Source organism: Leucopleurus acutus (assembly GCF_964270905.1).
Source record: "Leucopleurus acutus genome assembly, chromosome: 17".
In the NCBI taxonomy this organism is placed as follows: Eukaryota; Metazoa; Chordata; class Mammalia; order Artiodactyla; family Delphinidae; genus Leucopleurus; species Leucopleurus acutus.
Window position 1 is genome coordinate 29,349,446 of NC_139159.1, and position 23,187 is coordinate 29,372,632.

At 40.1% G+C, this 23,187-nt stretch overlaps 1 protein-coding gene across 1 annotated transcript in view; it reads left to right on the top strand.

Moving 5' to 3' along the window:
• Positions 1-320: 320 nt before the first annotated feature.
• The window catches only part of WWP1 (WW domain containing E3 ubiquitin protein ligase 1), a 119,256-nt gene continuing 96,389 nt past the window's right edge, over positions 321-23,187 (top strand). Inside the window, exon 1 of the mRNA XM_082858556.1 lies at positions 321-347. The gene's annotated coding sequence lies outside the window, so the exon portion shown is untranslated. The remainder of the gene's footprint in view (positions 348-23,187) is intronic.

Here is a 23,187-nt window from a genome sequence, read left to right on the forward strand (position 1 = left end):
AGTTGGAGGCTCTGGGAGGCCGCGTCGCTGAACGCGGGGTCGAGCCGGCAGGGAGGCGCGCGCTCCGGGCGCGGCGCGCTCCCGAGGAGGGAGGCGTGGGGTCGGCCGGAGGTGGCGCGTGGCCGGGGTGGGGGTGGGGGGAGGGTCGGGTGTCGGCGAGCGCGGCAAGCGGGTTCCGAGTGGCTGCAGGCGGCCTGGGCTGCCGGGGCCGACGCCTGGGTGGCTGTCGCCGCCGCGCCTGCTGCGAGATGGCGATCTTGGGCACGGAAGGGTGAGGGCGCCCGCCGGTGGAGGAGGCGCCGCTGCCGTGGCCGCCGGGCCGCCGGGAGCCGACGGCTTCGCGCCGGGTAAGGACGCCGCGGCGCTGGACTAGGGGCTGGGGTCGCGGGCGGGGCGGGGGCTCCGGGGGCGCGGGCCGGGAGCCTCTGCGGCGGTGCCCTGAGCCCGGCACGGTCCGCCGCGGGGCGGGACCCTCCGAGGGCAGTCGGGGGCCGTCCGCGCCGCCCTGGCTGCCGACTCCAGCCCGGGGGCTGGGAGTTTTCTGGGGTGGGGTCACGGGTCCTGCCCCGAGTTGGCCCTGGCACAGGCCTGAGCTAATGATACTGGAGCGGAGAAAAGTGTTTCCGTGACTCGGCAGCCGCAGTTCTCAAGCTTCCTTCCCTTCTTTCAACCTTCCTTCCTTTCTCTAACACCTCTCCAAGAAAACCCTAATATATGGACTTACTCCCAGTGCCCTGACTTTCCCCGCAGTCCCACCGTCCCAAACCAAGGACTCCCCGCCTTAGAACGTCTTTTTCTGACGTGTTTTTATCACTCCTGGTTCTTCACTGACTCTGCAGCCGCCCCCCCTACCCCCCGCCCAACACAACCCCCACCTCCACCTTTGTGACCTGGTAGATCCCAGTGACCTTGCAGTTTTCGCTAGTCCTTATCTAATCTGTGACTTGGACCTTCTCCTTTCATCCTTTAGACATTTAAAAAATTTTGTACTTTACCCGTTGCATTTACAGGCTTTAAATGATTACTCTTGTGCACAGCCCTTTCTTTGCTCCATCAATACGGAGTTGAGCCCCCTTTGCTCCCGCGGTTATATGAAACCTTCATTACCAAAGAAGAGAAGTATCTGTTATTTTGACATTTTTACTCTTCCAGGATAAAATATTTTCCAGGGGCTTGATGTGGCTTTCTTTTTCTGTTTGATTGGTTTTTATCTTTTTGTGTAGTTAGTGTGCAAAATGTGAGTTACTGCCTTAAAATGTTGTTGGTAATAATAGTGTAAAAGAATAACGTCCAGAGTTATCTTCCCCCTCTTTGGTTTCTTTTGCCTGAAATACCTGGTGTACAGTTGTATGCAGGTTTCTGCAAGAGTTCATGCTTATGTATAAACCCACTTTACCTGTCTAGTTAAGTCTCTGTATGTATTATGCAAGCGAAATGGACCTTTTAAAGAAGAAAAGCATTCTTTTATTTATGTGACTTGTTTTTACTCATAAAATAGATAATTATCGGTGGCTGAAATTATCACTTTTCATAAATGGTTAATATTTTTAAAATTGAATACTTAGTGGCCAAGTATTGGAAGCTCTTCAAATTGAGAAGTGTAAAGTACGTGGGGGAACAGATCTTTCTGAAGTGGCTTATTAACACTTTCAAATAGTTCTTCCCTTCAAATGCAGTTATATGACCTATAACATAAGGGCTTTGAAAAGCAGTAACTAAAGGTTATGTTTTTGGAAGCCTGGTATGATAGAGGATGTTGCATGTAAGGTCTCTGCTTCAAGAGATAGTAATCTGCTTACCCCGCGAAGGCTGAAATTTCTTCTACTGCCTTACACAATTATTAAGCATCTACTGCATGACTGCGATGGATTTGGGGGAATATAAAGATGCGGGTGATAACAGTTTCTGCCCTCACAGACTAGTTAGGCAGGTAAGACTATACACAAATGCCTCATTTGTCTTTTAAGACATAGTTACGTTTCATACTGAATTCACATTCAGAGGATGTAGGGCTCACATCTCATGGGGGGTTATTTCACAGAGCTTCTGGTTTTTGAAATCTTTGGGTTGAAGTATGACTATAGACTTTAGATAGGCTGGGAAAGGTAATCCAGGCAGAGAGAAGGGACTAAGAGAGCACAGAGTTCATACATTTAGGGAGAGGCAAGTATGTTTGGATGGAATATGACGTATTTGTACCAGTATAATGGGTGGTAAAGCATAAAGTAAAAATTTGGCCAGTTTATGGATTGCTTTTGGTGCTGGGCTTATGACCTTGGATTTAGTAGGCGATGAGGGTTATACAGATGATTTTTGAGTTGGGAATGAAACGATTAAACCTTTGTTTTCATAGGATTAATCTGGCAGCAGCTTGTAGTGTGAATTGAAGTAGAGGGAACCTGGAGGTAGAACGACTTCTTTCTTCATTGCTGTGGTCACAGGTGTGAGGGTCTGAACTCTGGAGGCAGTAATAGGAATTGAGGAAGGAATGGAGGAAGGAAGGACAATAGACAGAATTTGATGATGAGAGAGAAAATGAAGAAAGTAAAAATAACTGAGATTCTGGTCCAGGTTGATTGGGAGAATAGTGGTACATTTTGAGCAACATCAAGTGGAAGCTTTATCTTCAGTGTATGTGTGGCACTTTACAGCAGTAGTTCTCAGCCTCTGGGGGATTAGTAACTCTTTGGTGAAACTAAAGAAACCTGCTGGCCTGGAAAATTTCCATATGCACCTGTGCTTTGTGGATATAATTTTAGGGGAGTCTCTGGACCACCTAAATCTCATCCATGGAACCCAATGGGTTGAAGCAGTGCTTAGAATTACTGGGAGCCTTTTAAAACTATTGAACCTTCAAATGCTTCCATTTACCAATAAGAACCTCTGCTGTAGAGACATATTGTATGTACACCTAGAGACAATATCTCCTTAGACTTGTGTTGTGGTTTACAGCTTACAGAGAATTTTGACTAACTTATCTTATTTGCTATTCTATTACAGAACAGACTAGTGCAAGAGGTTAAATGATTTGTCCCAAGCATTTCAGTTAGCAAGTGGGTAAAGTAGAATCGGGAGTTGATTGACAGTGATGGTTTTCTTGTATGGAGACATGTGCAACAGATTTACCATCAATTGGATGTAGTCACTGCCTTTAAGTGACCTCATCAGTAGGGACTAGATGATCCTGGGAGGTTCCTTTCAGTTCTTAACATTTTGTGATTCTTGGGTTTTAGATTTTTATTGGACTGTCTGTACCTTTCTTGTTTTCCATGTGCAGGAGAACTGGTGAGGCTGAGGGATGAATTGGGTGTATGGAGAGCAGATAGAAATATCAGAACAGTCATGTTCTCATTTATTTCCTTTGTATCTCAGTTTGGATTGGAGAGGTGGGGCTGGAGGGGAAGTAAGTGAAATAAGAAACTTTAAGAACTTTTATCTTCTCTGTTCAGGTATTCCCTGAAACTACTTCTTCATTCAGGAACGCTTTATCAAGTAAAAAGTAAAACTTATTACAGAATAATGAAGTGCAGAGACCTAGTCAGTGAATTTTTTCATTGGATTAAGTAGCTAACTCTGGTTAAATTATTACAGAGGAAGGCTGAGAACTACCGCTGTAAAGTACCACACATACGCTGAAGATAAAAATTCCAATTGATGTTGCTCAAAATGTACCACTATTCTCCCAATCAACCTGGACCAGAATCTCAGTTATTTTTACTTTCTTCATTTTCTCTTTCATCATCAAATTCTGTCTATTGTCCTTCCTTCCTCTATTCCTTCCTCAATTCCTATTACTGCCTCCAGAGTTCAGACCCTCACACCTATGACCACAGCAATGAAGAAAGAAGTCGTTCTACCTCCAGGTTCCCTCTACTTCAGTTCACACTACAAGCTGCTGCGAGATTAATCCTCTGAAAACTAATTATGGTTAAAGCATAATTTGATTAGTAAACAGTTGACTTTTCTGCATCTATAGGATTGTCTTCCTGGTAGGGAACCAGAGCAGGTTATTACATAGTATCTGTTATAGCCCGAGAAAGTTTGATTCTGTAATTATTAGAAAGGCTAGGATCTTTTTTACTCTTTCTGTAAAAATGTGATGTACTTATAACAAGCAGTGGAAGGCAATAAATTAGCCTTAATAGTGGTTTTTGAAGTAACCAGTTACTAATACATAGTGGAGAGAAAATGTCTAACAAAAAGCACATATACATAGATGATTTTTTACTTTGCTGGCGTTAAGAAGAATATCATATTTTATATATTACAGTATATTACACTTTTTCAGCATGGTTGCATATATGTCATCATTTGATTCTCATGAAAATTGATCAGTAGGTGTGTAAGGAGATAATTCCTTTTTAGATGAAGACACTGGAGCTCAAAGAAATTAAAAAATGTAAAATTTCCAGGGTATATGGCTAGCAAGTGGCCAAAATTAGAATTAGAGCTAAAACCTATTTTTTTTGTTCCTGAGTCAGTATTCTTTTCCCACCAACTCTTCATCTAAAATGGGAATTTAACTGAAGGCTCTGTGTGAGAAGTTTGAATTTACCTGTTTGGAATCTGTGTTAAACTTTTTTATCATGTAGATCTGAGCTTGTTTATTTCCTCCTTTGTGTGAAAATGGTAACCTCATTGTAGTGGCTATCGGTAGGTAAATTTGAAAATTTTAAGTATTTATCACAGTTATCCTCCTATTATCAAGGAAAAAGCAAAAGGTGATTTCTTGTATGAAAAAGTACATTGGTGAAATGTAGGGATTAATACCCTTTTGAAAATTTGTTGATTTTTAATTCAGGTGTTTTTACAGATGGAGTTTGTTCGTTTATAAAAGTTTTGTCTATGAAAATTTGTATTTTTGGAGCAATCAGGATCTGATTTTCAAAAGTACATATCATGATATTCCGTGGTTTTTACCGGTACATAAAAAGCTTTATCATTTAAAAAGAAATTTACCTTAAAAAGCTCTTAGTATACATTTTAAATTCATATGTTTAAATGACTTTTTTTGGAGTACGTTTTGTAAAACTATTTGTCATATAGTTCCTAAGGTATAAGAAAGACCAGCATCTGTCTTGATGTTCCTTAAATCATTTGTTCATAACCCATCGTGGTGTCCCTGCTGCCTGTCATTACACCCCTCCTTTTTTCCTGGATTTTGAACAAATTAGGCAAAAAGACAAGGAACCAGGTGAGCATTGTTTTGGTTATTTATTGCTGTGTGACAAAAAAACCTGAAACTAAGTGACTTAAAACAACCAGGATTTTTGGCTTTTTGTTTTGTTTTGTTTTTGGCTCACAGGTTTGCTTTCCTGGGCTGGGCTCATTTGGGCAGTTCTGCTGGTTTTGCGGGTGGTCACTTTAATAGCTGGCTTTCAGCTGCATGCTAGTCTTCTCTCTCTTTCTTTCTCTCTTTCTCTTACTCTTTCTCTTTTACCACATAGTCTTGTCTCAAGGCCACTTCTCTCCATGTGGCCTTTCCAGAAGGATTGCTGGCCTTACATGGTGGCTTAGGTCTTCCAGGAGTGCAAAAACAGAGGCAACCAGGCCTTCTTAAGACATAGGCTTGGAACCAGCATAGCCTCATTTCTGCCACATTCTGTTGGTTAAAGCAAGTCATGGGTCCAGCCCAGATTCAAGGGAAAGGGACTAGACAAATAATGTGAATCCCGGGATTACACCACACAGCTGTATTACCCCAAAATGGGGCTTCTGGAAGAACTGTTTTGGAAGCTGAGACTTGAGCTGCCTGGTACTTTTAGTACTTTGAGTCTAGGCCTGTCAGAGGGAAAGCTGAATCTAAAGTGCAAATGATAGCATGTTTGGCTTATTACACAAATAGGAATAGTCAGCACTCCTGGGGTAGAGAAGAGGAGAAAGATTTGGGTCTCTGGGGTTTGACCCAGTATGCTACCATAATGGGGCAGGATTGACTTGCCGTACTTGAGGGCAAGAAAGTGCAGGACCCAGAGCCCAGGCTGCTCTGAAACGGTTCACTCTGGCCTTAACTAGCCTTGGGCAAACTGGTGCCTCACAAATAGTATTTTCTGTTTGCAGTGTCTGGGAAAGTTTGGGATAAGCCACCGTTCCTTGGGAAAGAGTCATTATAGTGGAGAAAATATTCTTTCCTTGTGGAGACTGGAATGGAAATCCTGTCTGCTTAGCGAAATGTAAGGAATGAGGCAATGCTCATCCTTCCCAGGAACAGGTAGGTTAATTGATTGCTAGCTGGTGTTTTCTCACCTTATCGTTATCTCATTATCACTTTATCTCAGTAGTATCTTTTTTTTAGTGCAAGTTATATGCTGAATAATGTTATGGCTAACTGTGGCATGAAGAAAATGTGTGTTTTGTTGTTATTACATTATAGCTTTTGAGTGGAATAATGAATCAGTATATTACATTTAAAGAATTTAGGTGTAGATTTGGAGCATTTTTGAATTTTGAATAGATTAAAAGATGGGCCCCTGCCTCCTAGTGCAAAACTCTTTGCAGATTTCTGAATATAGTAGTATGTTGGCTGTTGTGGGCAGGACTTGGTGATTGAGTGTACTGAGAAACATTATTTATATATATAGGAGAGGCTAGGGCACAAAGAAAGGTGTAGATAGAGTTACCTTAAGGTGTTTCTTCATGGCTCTCCTCCCTGCCCTAAATTACAGGAGTGGTTTAAAAATGTACTAGCATTAACAGAATTGTAGGTGTGATACCTTTTTAACTAAGGAAAACACGATCTTTTGATAGCTGTTTAGTATACCCATATTTAGGACTATATAGGATGAGTAGAAGCAAACTGACTTGAGTCCTGACTTGACGTGGGATATTCCTGTTAAACCTTAGCTCCAACTTGCCAAGATGAACTGCTCTTTGTGTTTAGTTAGCATGGGGAGGAGAATTAGTCAAATGAACTTGCTGTGTATAAATTAGGGCATACTTTATCTTAGAAGTAAATAAACTACATCGTTCTGCTCTTAAAGTTTAAGAATTAAAGACGTTCCTGCATGTGGGTCAAGAGCTGTAGCTTTAAAGCCAGGCACAGCTGACTTCTGTCAGTGGTGCTTAATAGCAGTGTTGCCTCAGTTTCTCTTCTGTAAAAGGTAAAGAATATCTTCTGTACTGGATTTTTGTAAGGATTCATTGAAAGAATGTTTTAAAGCAGAAAATGGGATCCCTTGGACATGAACAGCCCTTAAATCATTTTTATTGCTCTTAGTTCATTATTATTAACAAGTTGAAAATTCAAACAAGTAGTCCAGTTTTCTGTGAGCCACTCATTTCTCAAGGACAGTTGTAGTTTAGTTTGGCATGAGCAGAGCTGCATATCAAATCTCACCTCTTAGCTTAAAAACTAGGTTGCGGAAAGGTTAAGAATGTCTCTGAGAAAGATACTGACTCAACATGGCTGCAGTTATCAGCTGGTGATGGTTTGGCCGAACAGTCTGGGAACAAGAAATTGTTGACACCGTCATTGGATGAAATACAGGGTAGATAAGTATTTGTCAAAGTGCAGTCCCTGCATCATGGTCATCTGGGATATTGGTTAAATGTGTAGATTCTTGAGTACTCTTCAAGATCTATGGTATGGTCCTTGATAGTGGAGTTCAGGAGTCTTCATTTTTAGTAAATACCTCAGATGATTTTATACACATTAGTTTGAGAACTGCTGGTATAAACTGAATTGGTAATTTGGGGTTCTGGTGTTCTCTGAGACCATTTTTTAAGCTACACTGTTCAGTAAATACACATGTATAATGTAAATACAAAGGGAGCTTAACATCTGAACCTTTCAGATATTTAAAGAGGCTTAAGATAATTGCCAAGGACTTGATCCAAACTATAGAAACCTGATAGTTGGTGATTACAGTAAGAAGTAGGCAAGAGAAGTAACCCTGCAAGAGGTACCCATCAGGACTCCTTGTTCAAAAAATTACCCTATACTTCTACAAAATACATTTTTATGAGTGAAGATGTTTCTTTTTAAAAAACGCTTTAGCTGAAACAAATTAGATATTGGATTATTTATCTGATAATCTTACGCTTTTCACTTAGTTAAGATAAGCTACTCAGAAATTGAGATTTTGATTGAAGTGTGTCTAATTTGGTTGGATGGGGACCATGATCTGTCTCTTGTGGGGAAAAGCCATTGCTTAGAATAAGGATATTGATTTGAGAAGAAAGTCGTAAGAGAAGGTTTAAATTTTAGATCGATCAATCCAGAAGAAAAAAAACAAAACCTTGAAGCTTATTTTCTCTAACTTTTGCTTAGGACAGTGGTAGTGACAGCCTGCATCTACGTCACTTTAACCCTCAGTCCTGTGATCATATCTGTCATTGGAACGGCAGATCTTTAAATTGGGGCTGTACTTGGAAAAACTTAACCTATGTTTGTATCAGCCTTGTTTTTATTGTGTTAGTACATTCTGTGGTAAAAAAAAACAAACCATGCTAAACCCATGATTCTTTCTAAATTTGAGTAGAAAGGATTAGTTGGCATTTGTTTGAGGAGCCTGTTGTTTTTGTTTGTTTTCCCTGACTGTGGCCAGTTCTTTGGGAAGAAAAGCAACAATAAACTCATCTCCTTTTGTCCTTCGAGCTGTGAAATATGATGTTGATGTTTAGGTATGAATACCCAGAATGGAAAGTATACATCATACTCAGGAATTTCATTGTTCTACATTAAAACGTTTGGTAATTATAATTTGTTTTAAAACTTTCTTTGTGATTTAATTTTCCTGTGAACTATTAGCTGTTTAAGAGCTTAGGCCTTCAAGTAAGACAAGCCTAGACTTGATTTCTGGCACTTACTTATTGGCTAAGTGATCTTGGTAAAGGTAACCTTAGATTAAGCCCTAGTTTTATCATATGTAAAGTGGATATTCACATGTAAAGTGGTAATAATAATACCTATTCATAGATTTATTGCACGGCTTAAACCTAACACTTAGTATTGAGTAAATAGTCACTAGGATGGGTTTATAAGACCTTGTTTTTGGTGTCAGATGTGTTACAGAAATAATTCTTTTTTAAAATTTTAGAAACGTAATATACTCTACATTTTGTGTTACATAAAACCCCAATGAAGTCTTAGGGCAGCACTCTGTACTTTGCTTGGCAATTGTTTAATTATGGATAAATAAGGACAATAAATAGTCACACATCTGTTCAGATGCTGCTGCCAAATGAGTTCAGGTCAGTTCAATTTTTGTCACCGTATGAGTTAAGAAGGAGCTTTAAGTTTGTATAGTTTTTGGAGTTTTGGATTTGTGGATTGTGTCCCTGTGTTTTAAACTTGAGAAGAATTACATTCTAGGAATAAAGTCTTAGCTGTTTAACTGATTATCTCATTTTGGAAAGTTTCTGTGTATTTTGGATTCTAATATTTTCCTCTAAGAATGGGGATATCTGAAAGTTCATACTTAGCAGCCTGCTTTAAAATGCTTAGGAAGAGTATTTGTAAATAGTAAATTAATATTGTGTTCTGTTACTGGAGTAGCTTTAAAATATCTTGAAATTGTGTATTTACAACAAAGAATTTAGCAGTACTATACTCCTCTCAAGTGTTAAAATGTAATTTTTTTTAACATCTTTATTGGAGTATAATTGCTTTACAGTGGTGTGTTAGTTTCTGCTTTATAACAAAGTGAATCAGCTATATGTACACATATATCCTCATATCACCCCCCTCTTGCACCTTCCTTTCACCCTCCCTATCACACCCCTCTAGGTGGTCACAAAGCACTGAGCTGATCTCCCCGTGCCATCCAGCTGCTTCCCACTAGCTATCTGTTTTACATTTGGTAGTGTATATATGTCAATGCTACTCTCACTTCGCCCCAGCTTCCTCCTCCCCACCCCATGTCCTCAAATGCATTCTCTATTCTACGTCTTTATTCCTATCCTGCCCCTAGGTTCTTCAGAACCTTTTTTTTTTTTTTTAGATTCCATATATATGTGTTAGCATATGGTATTTATTTTTCTCTTTCTGACTTACTTCACTCTGTATGACAGTCTCTAGGTCCATCCACCTCACTACAGATAACTCAATTTTGTTTCTTTTTATGGCTGAGTAATATTCCATTGTATACATGTGCCACATCTTCTTTATCCACTCATGTGTTGATGGACACTTAGGTTGCTTCCATGTTCTGACTATTGTAAATAGTGCTGCAGTGAACATTGTGGTACATGACTCTTTTTGAATTATGGTTTTCTCAGAGTATATGCCCAGGAGTGGGATTGCTGGGTCATATGGTAGTTCTATTTTTAGTTTTTTAAGGAACCTCCATACTGTTCTCCATAGTGGCCGGATCAATTTACATTCCCAGCAACAGTGCAAGAGGGTTCCCTTTTCTCCACACCCTCTCCAGCATTTATTATTTGTAGATTTTTTGATGATGGCCATTCTGACTGGTGTGAGGTGATACATCATTGTAGTTTTGATATGCATTTCTCTAATGATTAGTGATGTTGAGCATCCTTTCATGTGTTTGTTGGCAGTCTGTATATCGTCTCTGGAGAAATGTCTATTTAGGTCTTCTGCTCATTTTTGGATTGGGTTGTTTTTTTGATACTGAGCTGCATGAGCTGCTTGTAAATTTTGGAGATTAATCCTTTGTCAGTTGTTTCATTTGCAAATATTTTCTCCCATTCTGAGGGTTGTCTTTTCATCTTGTTTATGGTTTCCTTTGCTGTGCAAAAGATTTAAGTTTCATTACGTCCCATTTGTTTATTTATGTTTTTATTTCCATTTCTCTAGGAGGTGGGTCAAAAAGGATCTTGCTGTGATTTATGGCATAGAGTGTTCTGCCTATGTTTTCTTCTAAGAGTTTTATAGTGTCTGGCCTTACATTTAGGTCTTTAATCCTAAATGTGATTTTCATCTGATTCTTACTGTGGATGTGGAAGTTCGCTTTGTATCACTTTGCAGCATGGGCATGTGATGGAAGTGCTTCTTAACCTGCTGTCCTCTGTATTGTTGTGGAAGTATGGTAGAAAAATGTTGGAGCTTCTCAGATTAATTGAGAGTGTGACTGGGGTGGTGGCGGTGATGGGAGGGTGTTAGGAAGTTATCAGTTATTGGGCACTTTCTATATTCCATTCTAGAAACAGTTCTGATTTCCTAGAGTTAATGTTAACACTTCTTTTCCCCTTCACAAAACGGAGTTGGTATTTTCATTGCTCAGTAAGAAAACAGACTCAGAGAGGTTAAATACACCTGAATAGTAAAATTGAAGTTTGGACCTAGGTTTGTTCAACTCTCTTACATTACCCAACATGCTCTTCTCACACTAGGGATTGGCACTTTGGAGTTGAAGAGTTAGCAAATCTCCATGGCTACTTAAATGCTGGAAAATTAGAAGCCTTAATATATTTAGAAACAGTCAGAACATGTTTTGAGGCGAATGTAACTTTGGGTCATGCTATCCTAGTGACCAGTGCAGTGTAGAAAAGAGTGCTGGCCTTGTCAGCAGACCCAGGTTTGGCCTGACATTAAGAAGCTTTGTGTCCCTCAGTGAGTCTTGTAATCAGCTCTCAGCCTCATCTTCAGCTCTAATTAATGACTCTGTGCTTTCTGCTCCTTCATGAGATGTAGCAAATACTGTGTATTTGAAGAATACCAAACCTTTAAAATTTTTGGATTTGAAGGAAAAAAGTCTGGTAAGCACGTATTATATTATTAAATACCACACTTTGAAACAAATGACAGGTTATTTATGGAAATGTTTGTGTCATTTTGAAATATGAGATGTTACATGATGTAATTACATGAAATTTGATCTTTGCAGAGTGAGAATGTTATGTTGCCCTGGATGTTTTTCCCAGAATACATGGAAATGATTTATTAAACACAGCCTGAGCAGCCTACCTTCTTCATTGTTAGTGTGTTTATGCTTTTACACATTCGCTGTTTTAGATTACTTTCTCAACCTTCAGGAAAAACGTTTTCAATGACCTAGCTTACAAGCCCCACAAAACCACCCTACTCTGAAGTTGCTTAAGTGATAAAAGAATAGGAACATCAGATTGGTACAGCAAACTGCTTATTTTAAGGTTTGGGTTTAGCTCAGCGTTTCTTTTTTATATTCTGTGTTTGTAGCGCAAACGTAGTGAAAAGAGCATTGGCTTTGAGCCCAGGAGATCTGGATTCAAAATCCTGACTTTCACCAGTTTTGTGACCTTGGGCAATTTACTTACATTCCTGAAACCTCATTTTTCTTACCTGTTAGTAGAAATAATGACTCTGAAGGGTGATTGATAACATTAGAGATAGTTTTTTTTTGGCAAATAATGGGAGCCTAATAAATGGTCACTGTGATTTTTACTATTTTTGGAGTCAGAGACCTGATTCAGATTCCAGGTTTAAGATTGGCCATGTTTCTGTGTCACTTAGGCACCACACGTAAGTGCTGCCAGTCCCAGGTAGTTACACTCTGTCATCTTATTCTTCTGCTTAGGGAGTATTTACGCAGCTCTTTTTACATGTTAACTTAAGTTGATTCTGTAGGTCTGGAGCTCAAGTTTTAAGATGCTGTTATTTGGTTTTTCTTTTTAATTGACATTATATAAGCACCACAGGAATGGGAAACCTGCCTTCTACTGATACTTGCTAAGGTATGGGGAAAATGACCAACTGCAAACATTTTCTGCGTGAAAAGCTTTGGTAATTTGCCATTATAAACATAATATTGTACATTATAAGAAATTGAGAAATTATAGCAAATTAGAAAAGAAATGATTTCATTTTCATTTTGCTATAGTTTACTTTTGTTGATGGAAATACATTTTAGTATCAATTCTTTTAAAACAGGGAAATAGGAATTATCTCTCTAAATTAAGAATAATTATGAAAAAGTCAATGAATAAGTGAAAATGTAACTTTTTTTTTTTTATGACCTGAGGAAGGAAGGGGATGGAGCAGAGAGGGAAGGAAAGATTCCTGTGATAAAAGACACAGCGATAGTGCCAGAGTCCTGTGTTTTTGTTTTGTTTTTAAGGACCATAACTGTTTAGCTTGAAAATTAGAGCAGTTGCTGTTAAATTTGATGAATATATATTCTTCCTCATTAATGTTTTCTATTAAATAGAGTACAAGCATTTTTTTATATCCTTTACTTGAAGTGGAGGAAAACTATTAATTTCATTTTTTGGAAAGTTGGTATAAGTTATTCGATTATATTTTTAAAAGGTGCATTTTATGGAGCAACATCACCATCTTGTGGCCTTCTAGAATATTGTTGCCAAAGGTATGTTGTAAAAACTACAAGCGTAAATTAAATTGTTCTCTGATGTTGGCCAAGGGCTCAATCAAATTTGTATTCAGCAGTTCTTACTGTAAATGGGAGGTGGGAGTTAGAAAATAAAATGATTTGTACACTAGGATTTCAATTTTGTAAAAAAAAAATCTGTATTGGAGGAAAATAATGGTACAAAACTGGAAACAGTTGTGAGTTAGGTTGATGCAAAGATTGTGGATGGTTGTTACTCTCACGTTTTCATGAAATATGCAATGTTTATAGTCAAGCAGTTCTAAGCTAGAAAATATCAATATGTTCTGTCCTCCATTTCTTAATCAATAAGATTACCAAGGCCCAGAGAAGTTTAGATGCCCTGTCTCATTCAGCCATTTAGTGAGACTGTTAATCTAGAGCAGTGTTTTCCAAGCTGGTGACTCTTGGAGGAATATTTTCTACCTGAATTTTTACACTTTTTTCCTTCATCTTGATGGTAGTTTTAAAAGAAAAAAAAAAAAACAATTTGAGAAGTACCGTAGTTCATTTAAAAGAGCACCTAAAAACTAAATGAGGCTATTTGGTTTTAAGCCTGTGTTTACTTAGTTGTTTTTAAGATTCAAATCGTTGACAACAAGTATCCAAATATAATCATCTAAATAGTATTAAACACTCCTGTGTGCCAGGCTTTGGGGGAGACATGGTAGATACAATGGCCAATGGCCAGGATTTGTCCTGCATGCTTGGAATTTATAGTCTAGCATGCAGTGAGAAAAATAAAGCTATTTTGATGAACACAGAAGTTTGAAATCAGGGATTCTGGGAGAAAACAGCTATAACTTATGGCAAATACTCATATTTACCGTGTATTAGGCACCATGCAAAGTGCTTTTGGTACTTTTTCTCAGTGTCAACTATTTATTTTGGAATTTTGCTTTCATTTTTGCATATGCACACAAATATGTATTTGTGGAAGGTCTGAAACACCTCTGTGGACAGTACCAGTGGTCTGGCTCTTAATGGGTTTGGTAGGCTTTTGTGCCTTGGTCTTGGTATCTCACCACCATTTATAACATTCCTATTGGGAAAATCTGTACCGTGTTCTAAGTAGCCGTCTTTCCCCCAGACTTTGAGAGTCCAATTGATGTATAATTTGGGGATTAATTTAAGACTTCTGAATTATTTTGAATATTTAGTTAGGGACAGAAAGTGTCCAAGTTTAATGAGCTTTTCTCTTGTATATATACTGTTGGACATTTGAGTATTTAATAAGTCAAATGAACATTTTAGGTAATACTTATCCTTTACTTTTGTATTGGACATTTTTGTATTGAGCCTTTACTGTGGGCCGTGGAGATAAAATCACATTGGTAAGGTGGACATGGACTTGGTGCTCAGAATTATAAAAGCAAAGATGGGAGAGGGTATAGATGGTTTATCCCACCTGTATAGGATTTTCTTTATAATATTTTAAAGTTTTAGTTGTGTGCTATATAGCTACATTTTTTTTAACATAACTACTCTAACCATTTCTACAGGTTAAATGTTTTATTGATTGTGAATCTTCATTTAACACATTTTTTAAGTATATAGTAAGGGCTGAGCAGTGGGCTAGGGGCTGGAATTATAAAGATGAGTAGTAATAAAGAAATTTCTGGTGTAATGGGGGAGATAAAGAAATAACGTGGTTATAGTGCTATGTTTGCTTGAGCTGAATCTTTAGGGATGATTAGAAATTAGGTAGATGAGCAGTGGGAATAACATGTAGGAAGTCATGGGTGCCTAGATGTGTATGTGAGAATCACTTGGGGCCCCTGGTGGAGTCCCCAGGTAATTCTGACATGCAGCCAGGTTGAGGAAAACTGGTAGTGGATTAGAAATATGTGTCATTAGTGAGCTTTGGGTAAAGAGCTTTTTTGGAGAATACCAGTTATTTTATTTTCTCTAGCTGAATTTTAATGAACGAAGGTGGCAGAGAGTGTGTGTGTACGTAATGCATCTGAATAACTGGAAGTAGTTTGATAGTAGCTAGAGTATGCCTTTTTCTCTTCTGGATCCTATGTTCTAAACAGCTCTAACATATCTTTGCTTCTAAACGTGAACCATAAAGATGAGTTGGAAAAAAAAAAATCACACATCTGTGGGGATTGGTGCTGCTACTGCTGACCTGGGCCCAAGTCTCTGCTCTGTCTGCCTTGAATTCCTTACCTACCACATCCCTGTTGAAACAGGGAATTTGGTCTATGTTTATTGACCATTGTATTCCCAATGCCTCCTTCACCAAAGGAATTGGCAGGTAAAACCTCCTTACCTTTCTTCCCAGACAATGTCAGAGATATCTGCACTTTCACTCATTCTTTTCTCTTTCTAGTCTCAGTGTAAGAACTGTCTGTACCTCTGCATTAAATCTCAACCAATCCTGACTTCTCAGAGATCTTGTCGTAGTAATCATTGTCTTTTCTGTGACGTCAGCTGCTTGCTGCCTGAAAGCATGTTCAAGGTCTCTTCTGTCTTCAAAAACAAACCTATGTACGCCTCCCTTTAAGGCTATATCTCTTTTCCTATACAATCATACATCTGAACAGAGGTTTCTGGCTGTTCATTTACTTCTGAAGCCTCTGGCCTCTGGGCCCCTACCACTCCATTAAAATTGCTCTTGCTAAAGGCCTGGTAACATCCATACAGTCCAGTAAACAGTTTTCTCTTTTTACTGATCCTACTGGGGTGCTTGGTGGGCCTAGCCACTCTTCTTTTCCTTGAAATTCTTTCTTGAAGTTTTCTTCAACCCTGTGCATGGTTCTCCTCTACAGTTCAGCCTTTCAGTACTGCTCTTCCCTGCTAATTGTATGCAATAGGCCTTTTCTGGATGAAAGACCACCTGTCGCAGCAGGTGGCTTCAGTTCACTCTTGCAGTTCACTTTTGAACTCTGCTTACGTTTACCTCCAGTATCTATTTTCTGAGGTCTGTTTCAGTCAGTCAGTAATACTTTTGGGGGGCCTTCCCTCGGCCAGGCTTTAGCCTGGGTTCTGGGAATAAATAAGATGGAGTCGCTGCCCTTGGAGGTCGGCGTGGGGTTGGAGACAGAAGTAAGAGGTTAAGATAACTGAACGTAAATCATTGAGAATGATAAAATAGGGTGAGGTGGTAGAGTTGAAGGAGTGAGGCTTTGGCTGTGCCTGGGCTGACTAGAGATTCTTTCTGAACGGGTCATACTTGAGTGGAGCCCTAAGGCTGAGAAGGTAGCCAAGGGACTGTCAGATGGAGAGTGAAAACAGGTTTCTCAGCAGCACAAGGTATTCAGGTTAGGGATGGCAGTAATGCCAGTGAGAGAGAAAAGAGGGGAGGAGAGAGGTAGGAAATGTAGGGGCAGCAGGTCACGTGGGGCCATGTATGAGTTTGGATTTATTGTAGTTAAAAGGAGAGAATATTGGGTGTGAAACAGTTTTTGTGGCGCGTACTGTTTTGGAAAGCCCACTCCGACCACTGGTAGAGGATGGATGTGGTGTGGGAGCAGGGAGACCATGTGCCTGTAGTTTAGATGAGCATTTACGAAGCTTGGAGAAGAGGGTTGTGTTGGGGATGTTGAGAAGTACTCTCCCTTGCTTTTTTTTTTTTTTTTTTTGCGGTACGCGGGCCTCTCACTGTTGTGGCCTCTCCGGTTGCGGAGCACAGGCTCCGGACGCACAGGCTCAGCGGCCATGGCTCACGGGCCCAGCTGCTCCGCGGCACGTGGGATCCTCCCAGACCGGGGCACGAACCCGCGTCTCCTGCATCGGCAGGCGGACTCTCAACCACTGCGCCACCAGGGAAGCCCTCTCCCTTGCTTTTATCCCTGCATCTGACTAGTCCACCAGTTATAGGTTCTGGTCCTTAATATCTCTGCTTCTTCCTCTATCTCAGGCCATTTCCAGCCTAGCCCACTTTCAGGCTACCCTCAGGACACTGTTACAGCAGTTTTTCCGAAATGTAAGTGTGTTCCTTCCCTGCTGAACATGCATTGTCTCTCTGTGGCTTTCTTAGTGCTCCTCATGGTGCAGCTTCCTTCTGCTTTAAGCTTTCATCTCTTGCAGCTTGCTCTCCACATGCTTCCCTGAGCAAGAACTACTTGTGTTTTTGCTGCCCATATTGGTGGTCTCACTTCTCTGAGCACAGAAGGTCTCGATCGCACTTCTTTCCTCTCATGTTTACAGCGCCTATGCAGGAGTCCTCCACAAATTGTCAACTGTTACCATCTCTCAGAAGCCTTTCCTGACACCTCTTCACCTGTCCCACAAAATCTGATTTAGATGCTCCTTTTCTGTACTACGGCAGTATTCTCTGCATGGCCCTGTCAGTGAGCTTGAAGCTGCTGATTTCCTTGGCTGTTTCCACTGCTAAATTATAGACTCACTGAGGGCAAAGAGCATATCTTAGATCATTTTTGTATTCCTTGTGTTTAACACACTACCTGAAAACATGCCTAGTAGATATATATGCTGAATGACTTAAATCAGAAAAAGTGTTAAAAGAAGTGCCTGTTATCTACTTTGTTTATTGATCAGCTCTTTTTTGCCCCATGGTAAATTGATTCTCTTTTACTGGAAAGATTAGAGGCTTGAGTCAGGATTTCATAGGGAGTGCATGGAGGCCCAGTCTGTTTATTGAGTGAATCCTTGTCTGGTGGTGCAGAGAGGTCCAGGAGAGAATGGGTATGAGGTGGCCACTGTTTGGTCATGGAAGAGGAGGGCAGATAATTTCAGTAGAGAGGTGAGGCGGCAACTAAATTGCATGGGTGGAGGAGTGAGTAGGAGGTGAAAAAGAAGGTTGGCTTTTCTTTCTTTCTTTCTCTCCCCTCCCCTCCCCTCCCCTCCCCTTCCCTTCCCTTCCCTTCCCTTTTTTTTAATTTCTCGTTTTGTCGTCTTGTTGTTTTTTAATAATACACAAACCCCAAGTCTGTTTGGTGCCCAAAAGAAGAGGGTATAAATGTGGGGAGGGAGTATATCTTAGGAGGTGAAAGTTGTGTAGGTAGTCGGTCACTTTGGAAAGTAGGAGGGTATACTTCATTTTCAGAGACTTATACTAGGACAGGGTTATGTAGTATATTTTTATAAGAATCTCCATCAGAAATTATTTAAAATAAGGTAGATGGCATGAGTGTCTCAGAAGGTTGAAGTGTTAGGTTTCTAAGTAACCTCCGTATTCAGAAAAATTAGCTGATAAAATTGCAATATAGTAAGACTGTTTTTTTCTATAAATGCTTTATTTTTCATTATCATATTTAATATTGTTTTTTCATGTTATATTCTTAATAATTTAGCATTTATATAGCACTTTATAATTCACAAACTGCTTATATGATACTAATTTCTTCTAAGACATCTGCTGCTGAGAGAGGTTAAGTTACTTGTCCAAGGTCATGTCAATTTATTTATTAAGCATTTGTGTGCCAGGGAGTTTTCTTAGCGATTTGTCAGTATTAACTCATTTAATTCTCTTAATAACTCTGTGAGGTAGGTACTGTTGTCTTTGTCTTTTTTTTTTTTTTTTTTTGCGATACGGGGGCCTCTCACTGTTGTGGCCTCTCCCATTGTGGAGCACAGGCTCTGGATGCACAGGCTTAGTGGCCACGGCTCACGGGCCCAGCCACTCTGCGGCATGTGGGATCTTCTGGACCCGGGCATGAACCCGTGTCCCCTGCATCGGTAGGCGGACTCTCAACCACTGTGACACCAGGGAAGCCCGTCTTTGTCGTTTTATAGATATAAAAACTGAGGCACTGGGACTTCCCTGGTGGCACAGTGCTTAAGAATCCGCCTGCCGATGCAGGGGACACGGGTTCGAGCCCTGGTCCAGGAAGATCCCACATGCCACGGAGCAACTAAGCCCGTGTGCACCACAACTACTGAGCCTGTGTACTGCAACTATGGAAGCCCATGCACCTAGAGCCCGTGGTCTGCAACGAAGAGTAACCCCCTGCTCGCCCAACTAGAGAAAGCCCATGCGCGGCAATGAAGACCCAACGCAGCCAAAAAATAAATAAAATTAGAAAAAAAGCAACAACCAAACCAAAAACACCTGAGGCACTGTGGGGTAAAGGAGCTTGCCAGTAGTGGAACTGGGATGTGAACCCAGGCAGTCTGGCTGCAGAATTTACTCTCTCAACCACTGTTATGCTGCCTCTTAGTAAATGTGGGAGCAGAAGTTCAAATCCAGATTCACACTGGACTCTGGCACATGATGGTTTCTTCTTTTCAATTATTTGTTTCTACCCCCACCCCACCTGTCAGCCAGGCTGCAGATCTTCTATAAGCAAAAGCTTACTTGTTGGCAGGATCTGACTTGGGTTTCTTGTAATTTCTAACATTACTAGATATTGAGAGTTTTATATTAACTTTGCAGTAAATGTAATTTTTTTAAATCTGCCAACCTCTGACTTGGAAAAGAGCAAAAACCAGTACTTCTGTCAGCTCAGAATAGAAGTATCTTTGATATTTGATCTCCGGACTGGCCTTTACTTTGGTATGTTGTAGTTACTGCTAGCTTAGCCTCCAGTCCTCTGTCCAAAGTCTATTATTAATTATTTATTGCTTTTCTGGGAAGGAATTTGCATTCTGTATGGACAAGAAGACCTTGTAAATTTTGCTGGCTTGAAGTTCACATGAAACACGTTTTATTTGAAAGGGTGGTTGTTAGTTTTGCTTTGGGTAGGTAATTGTAACTATTATTAATTGGGGGCAAACACCTTGATATGAAAATCAGAGCAAGTTAAGTTGCTCTGATTGTGTTTTGTGCTGTGACTGGAGCCTTACTGTGATGGAAAGCTGTTTTAAGGCAAAGAAGTAGATAGAATTTAAAGTACCCAGAATCAAGAATTACCTTGGTTAGAATTTACGAGAATGAGGAAGAGAACTGAGTAAGTAGTTTGACCAGCTATTGGATGTGAATTTTTAGTGAATAAATAAATTACAGGAAATAAACTAGGAAATAAATTGCAGGGAATTAATGGGCAGCGGGTATAAGGGTGTGTGCCATGATAATTTGAGGAGGCATAAGGTTAAATTCAGCAAGGCTTTTGACTGTTACAGCAAGGGGCATGCAGTAACAATACAAATGTTTGTAGATTTGAGAAAGGAAAAGAAATTTGTTTTAATTATGTAACTGATAGTTTAAGAGCAGATTGATTACACAGAACAATTTTGAGAGCAAGGTGGTCACATAGTTTGGAAATGGTTAAAATTGGCAGTTAAAAGGAAATCTATAGATGGATCAAGATTTAGTGCTTAAAAAATTAAAATTGTGATGTGTATGATGCATTTCAGTGTAAAATTATTTTGCTTATTAGCTTGAGGTGGCAGCAGATACATATATATATATTTTAAAATTATTTAATTAATTTATTTATTTTTGGCTGTGTTAGGTCTTCATTTCTGTGCGAGGGCTTTATCTAGTTGTGGCGAGCGGGGGCCAGCCACTCTTTATTGCGATGCGCGGGCCTCTCACTATCGTGGCCTCTCTTGTTGTGGAGCACAGGCTGCAGACGCGCAGGCTCAGTAGTTGTGGCTCACGGGCCTAGTTGCTCCGCAGCATGTGGGATCTTTCCAGACCAGGGCTCGAACCCGTGTCCCCTGCATTGGCAGGCAGATTCTCAACCACTGCACCACCAGGGAAGCCCAGATACATACATTAATGAGAGGCAAATTTTGAGACAAGTTAACTATAAAGCAGACTTTCCATGTAATTGTTTGAGAGGAATAACACTTAAAAATAAAATAATACGATTGATTATAAACTCATCGGACACAAGAAAGTGAGATAGGTAAAGACTAGGAAGAGAATGAACTTGCGAAAGGGGAGATATGAGATACAGCTGAAAAAGAAAAGTCAAGGAAAGAGGCCTAGATTTGTGTTGCTGGAAAAGTACAGGTAAAAATTGGAAGATGATTGAAAAGGGAACCAGAAGGCTTGGGGAAAATTCATATATTTATTTACCTCCTCTGGTTGAAAATCCGAAACTGGGTGGGGATAAATAATAAGAGTTGGATATTAATACTGACTTAGGAAATTTGGCATTTTGAAGATAAATACATTTTCCTCATAAAAAATACTTCCTGTGTTCTTCCCATAAACTGACATATATTGTGCACTAAAAGGAACTTTGAAATTTACTGAAAGTGCAGAAAGATGGAAGAGAGAAAGTTGTGGTTATTAGATCCTATGATTAGATAGGCATTTTTCATATCATTTTTTTTTTTTTTTTTTGCTGTACGCGGGCCTCTCACTGTTGTGGCCTCTCCCATTGCAGAGCACAGGCTCCGGATGCGCAGGCTCAGCGGCCATGGCTCATGGGCCCAGCCGCTCCGCGGCATGTGGGATCTTCCTGGACTGGGGCACGAACCCGTGCCCCCTGCATCGGCAGGCGGACTCTCAACCACTGTGCCACCAGGGAAGCCCTAGATAGGCATTTTCACATGAAAATAAACACCCAGACTGTAGTTGGAGGATAAAAAGTACCTGTGGATGCCTGTCTTCATTTGTCCTTTGTCTGGTAGGTAATGCAAGTGCTCTTCAAGTCACTGGAATGGCACAGTTTTAAAGTGTTATTCCTTTTCACCCAGTGGCACTTGTAAATTATCAGGAGGGTAAAATTCCTAGGTTTTGTATTAAGAGGATTAATCAGTGACGTTTATACAGAGAGGTCAGTGTGGACAAGTAAACTTTTTAAGAAATCACCTAGCTTCTATCCCAAACAATTAAAAGTATGTATTGAGACCTTAACACCAAGTTTATTTGAAGGTAGAGGAAAAGGCACAGTGGTTGAGAGATCCTGGTAAGAAAAGCCCCATGGGAGATAGAGTAGGAATTAAAAATAATGTTAATGTTACAGTATTAAAATTTGAAATGGTTGTCCTTAGCCTACTTCCTTGAGATGGGAATGTGAAAATTTGGAACTGTGAAGTGCTGTGCAGGCATAAACTAGGGATGGTATCGCCACTAGGTGCTACTAGGACAGAGGAGAGCTGGGGGGACTGAAGGCAGACAGAATCTGAAGAGAGAGCGCAGTGCTGGAGATAACTGCTCGGAGATGCCGAGCAGAGTAGCGCCTGCCAGTCCAGCGTGGGGTCATCCCTGCTAGTCAGTGGAATGGAAGTGCGCAAGATACAGTATTGGCACAGAAGCGGAGACTGGAGTGAGGGTGACTGCATGAGGTGAGGAAGAACAGTTGGACTCAGTGTTTGGAGGCTACGCAGGAAGTTGGAAGTGTCTTCAAATCCGTAGGATACCAGAGTGGTGATTATTTGGAGAGTTTGGTAAAAGTAAACAATTCTGAAGTTTAAAGGCATTGGGTATTGAGAAAGTTTTTGCTCCTTCCTCTTCCCTTCTCCCTACATGTAGTCCCCAGGGTTGTGAAATTGAGGCCTAATGATGAGTAGTCCCTATAAAATTGATTTTTCATTTCTGAATATTTAGGTCATACAGAAATTGTAAAGTCTAACAGAATTATGCTTTATTATAACAGGATTCCACTAGAAAAATACCCTTGAGATACATCCAAAAAGCTGTCTATGCAGTTAGAGCCATTACATTGTTTACTAAGGTTACCCTTAGTAAAAGATCTCAGCGTGCCCAGAAATGAGAGGTTCCCAAGAAGCAGAACTCAAAACCTAGATGGTCCTGTGCAAATCAGGATGAGTTGTTTACTGTCCTGTTCTATAAATTCATTGAAATGATCAACAGTATATTTTTATAAATGATCTCTATATAGAAGTAATATTCTTTTATTGTTTAAAATTAAATCCCCTATTTTATAGTTTATTTTTTTTCAAGGGGTAAGTTTTTGGTACTTTTATTTTTTTTTGGCTACGTTGGGTCTTAGTTGAGGCACGCGGGATCTTCATTATGGTGAGCAGGCTCTTTGTTGCAGTGCGTGGGCTTCTCTCTAGTTGTGGCACGCGGGCTGCAGAGCGTGGGGGCTCG